This window comes from Panulirus ornatus, chromosome 33 (genome assembly GCF_036320965.1).
Source record: "Panulirus ornatus isolate Po-2019 chromosome 33, ASM3632096v1, whole genome shotgun sequence".
Taxonomy (NCBI): domain Eukaryota; kingdom Metazoa; phylum Arthropoda; class Malacostraca; order Decapoda; family Palinuridae; genus Panulirus; species Panulirus ornatus.
In genome coordinates this window covers 965361-970084 of record NC_092256.1, presented here as the reverse complement: position 1 = coordinate 970084, position 4724 = coordinate 965361, and the positions used below count along the sequence as shown (strand labels likewise).

General features: G+C 36.2%; 1 pseudogene; it reads right to left on the bottom strand.

Moving 5' to 3' along the window:
- Positions 1–1665: 1665 nt before the first annotated feature.
- The window catches only part of LOC139759674 (dehydrogenase/reductase SDR family member 12-like), a 7357-nt pseudogene continuing 4298 nt past the window's right edge, over positions 1666–4724 (bottom strand).

Genomic DNA, 4724 nt, shown 5'->3' with positions numbered 1-4724 from the left:
ATAATGGTTCAACCTGTGGCTATGGAAAAGGAAATATACAATTTATTCACACAAACGTCAATAGCAGTTCTCATCAATTTCACCACTGTATCAATAAGCTTCAATGTCTAAGCTACATTTTTCTCCAACTTCACTATTTTCTTGTCAAAAACACCATGCATGAAAACTATCACTCCAGTAACACAACTATAAACATTTACTTCCCCTTTAAAAGTTCTGGGGAAGTCTGTCTCGATACACTGCGGCGAGGCGACGCGACGCTGACACAATCACTGTCACAATATCACTTCTGCCTCCTCAAGTCAATCTCTCAGCCACAGTGCAGGCCTTCATCGTCGAAATCGGTCTTGCCTTCAGACGTCTTATCGATGTCTCTTGAAGCATTTCCCATCCACTTTTCAGGGGTGTTGTATATTTCAGATGAATTAACTTGCGGGTGTTATATATATATATATATATATATATATATATTTATTCACTTTGCCCCGTCGCCGTCCCCCGCACCAGCGAGGCAGCGCAAGGAAACAGACGAAATATATATATATATTGGAAAGGATCACAAGTTTTGCGCGTGATCAAGATATTCCTATGAATCCACGGGGAAAATGAAACACGAAAAGTTCGGGTTTCATTCTCCCCGTGGACTCACAGGAATATATATACATATATATATTTTCTTTCTTTCTTTCAAACTATTCGCCATTCCCCGTGTTAGCGAGGTAGTGTTAAGAACATAGGACTGGACCTCCGAGGGAACATCCAAAAGAAGGAACAGAGAAGGGGGCCATATGAGGATATTCCCTCAAAGGCCCAGTCCTCTGTTCTTAACGCTACCTCGCTAATGCGGGAAATGGCGAATAGTATGAAAAAAAAAAAAAAAAAAAAAATATATATATATATATATATATATATATATATATATATATATATATATATATATATATATATATATATATATATGTATATATACATATATATATATATATATATATATATATATATATATATATATATATATATATATATATATATATATATATGTATATATACATATATATATATATATATATATATATATATATATATATATATATATATATATATATATATATATATATATATATATATATATATATATATATATATATATATATATATATATATATATATATATATATATATATATATATATATATATATATATATATATATATATATATATATATATATATATATATATATATATATATATATATATATATATATATATATATATATATATATATATATATATATATATATATATATATATATATATATATATATATATATATATATATATATATATATATATATATATATATATATATATATATATATATATATATATATATATATATATATATATATATATATATATATATATATATATATATATCTTTCTTTCTTTCATACTATTCGCCATTTCCCGCGTTAGCAAGGTAGCGTTAAGAACAGAGGACTGGGCCTCTGAGGGAATATCCTCACCTGGCCTCGTTCTCTGTTCCCTCTTATGGAAAATTAAAAAAAACGAGAGGGGAGTATTTCCAGCCCTCCACTCCCTCCGCTTTTAGTCGCCTTCTATGACACGCAGGGAATACGTGGGAAGTATTCTTTCTCCCCTATCCCCTATTTTATTCTTAAGGCATATATTTGTGCTTTACAGTAATCAAGTGGTTCAAAACTTTAGATGATATAACTTATTTAACCTCATAAGGTTAAGTAAACCATACTCTAGAAAGGAACATTGTAAACTTAAAAAAGATAATTTGCAAAGAATGATTTAGAACGTTCATGAAAAGTCCGCCAGGTACATTTCCCTTAAAATGCAATTTCTACAACATGTTTAGACCATGACAAATGTCCAAGTCATGCCGAGAAAGTCTTTGCTAATTCTTCAAGAGCTGACATAAATTGTTCTTCTTCTGTGGTGCTCACTTTGGTAGACGCTAGTGGCAGGTGCGTAGGTACAGGACATCTATCTTGGAAAAAAAGTCCTGATGGATGCCCAAGGCTGCATTAGATATTATCAACCACACCGCACAATCTGCTCCTTTTGCTGGAGTTCTCAATTTGTCCTTCATCTTGTTGTAAAATTCTGGCATGGAAGTCCTAACAGCAGGAGTGTCTGCCCAGCCAGGGTGCATGCAGGAAAAATGAACCTCTGGGTGTTGCTTGGCGTACTGCTCTGTCATCACCACCTGTTGTCTTTTGTTTTGAGAATAGATCATAGTACCATCAAATGGGTTCATCTTCTCACACTGCAAATCATCAGCCTTAAGCCTCTGAACCAACATTCCCCCTGATGTAACTATCAACACCCGTGATTTTTCACTTTTCTTTAATAATGGAAGAAGGTTGGATGTGAGAATGTGGGGAGCAAGAGTGTTTGTTGCAAAGTTCTTCTCTATGTTGTCTTCTGTCACTCCTCTATTGCGAATCATACACCCAGCATTGTTTACCAGTACATCTAATTTTTCATTGTTATCACAGAAGTCACTGGCAAATTTATAAACATCCCTGGATTTTGCCATGTCCAAAATGTGGAGAAATATATTCTCATTGTTGGTTGCTTCAATTATTTCAGTCTTGACCTCCGCCGTTTTTCGCGTTCCCTAGAAAGCGAAAGGTAAGAGACGAGGAAAGACATATCTCCTCATGTACACATATATATGCGTATGTGCATTTACACGTAGATATATAAAGAAATATACAAGTATATACACACATATGCATACATATACATTCTTACATACATGTATAATTAATTATACTTGTTCGCCCTTATCCATATCCTGTGTCACCCAAACTCATAGGTATCAGCATCACCACCTCATACGTCTGCGAGATAGCGTCAAGAAACAGACAAAGAGACGCCGCATCCGCTCACATTCTGTCTCTAGGTGTCATGTGTAATGCACTGAAACCGCAGTTCCCTCTCCAAATCCAGATCCAGAGATCTTTACATGGTTTACCCAGACGTTTCACACGTCCTGATTGAGTCCAATGACGGCATGTTGAATCCAGTAAACCACTTCGTTCTAATTCACTCTTTTCTGTGCACACCTTTCACCCTCCTACATGTTCAGGCCCCGATCGCTTAAAATCTTTTTCATTCCATCCTTCCACCCTCCCATCCTTGCCTTCTCCAGATCCATAAATGCTACATACAAATCCATTTGCTTTTCTAAGTATTTCTCACATACATTCTTCAAAGCAAACACCTGATCCACACATCCTCTACCACTTCTGAAACCACACTGCTCTTCCCCAATCTGATGCTCTGTACATGCCTTCACCCTCTCAATCAATACACTCCCATATAATTTCCTAGGAATACTCAACAAACTTATACCCATGTAATTTGAGCTCACTTTTATCCTCTTTGCCTTTTTACAAAGGCACTATGAAAGGATTCTGCCAATCCTCATGCACTTCACTATGAGTCATACATACATCAAATAACCTTACCAACCAGTCAACAATACAGTCACCCCCTTTTTTAATAAATTCCACTGCAATACCATCCAAGCCTTGCCGGCTTTCATCTTCCACAAAGTTTTTACTACCTCTTCTCTGTTTACCAAATAATTCTCCATAACCCTCTCACTTTGCATACCACCTCGACCAAAACACCCTATGTCTGTCACTCTATCATCAAACACATTCAACAAACCTTCAAAATACTTACTCCATCTCCTTCTCTCATCACCACTACTTATTATAACCACCCTATTAACCCCCTTCACTGAAGTTCCCATTTGTTCCCTTGCCTTATGCACTTTATTTACCTCATTCTAAAACATCTTTTTATTCTCCCTAAAATTTTCTTATACTCTCTCACCCCAACTCTCATTTGCCCCCTTTTTCACCTCTTGCACGTTTCTCTTGACCTCCTGCCTTTTTCTTTTATACATCTCCCACTCATTTGCATCATTTCCCTGCAAAAATCGTCGAAATGCCTCTCTCATCTCTTTCACTAATAATCTTACTTCTTCATCCCACCACTCACAACCTTTTCTAATCTGCCCACCTCCCACGCTTCTCATGCCACAAGCATCTTTTGCCCAAGCCATCACTGCTTCCCTATCTACATCCCATTCCTACCCCCCCCCCCCCTCTACTTACGTCCTTTGTTCTCACCTTTTTTCATTCTGTACTGAGTCTCTCCTGGTACTTCCTCACGCATGTCTCCTCCCAAGCTCACTTACTCTCACCACTCTTTTGAACCACAACATTCTTTCTTCTTTTCTGAAAACCTCTACAAATCTTCACCTTCGCCTCTAGAAGATCATGATCAGACATCCTTCTAGTTGCAAATCTAATCACAATAACACCCAAAACTCTCTCTTTCGCGCGCCTATCAATCAACACGTAATCCAATAACGCTCTCTGGCCCTCTTTTCTACTTACATACTTATACTTATGTATGTCCCTCTTTTTAAACCAGGTATTCCCAATCACCAGTCCTTTTTCAGTACATAAGTCTACATGCTCTTCACCATTTCCATGTACAACACTGAACACCCCATGTACACCAATTATTCCCTCAATTGCCACATTACTCACCTTTGCATTCAAATCACCCATCACTATAACCCGGTATCGTGCATCAAAACTACTAACACACTCACTCAGCTGCTCCCAAAACACTTGCCTCTCATGATCTTTCATATTATTATTAT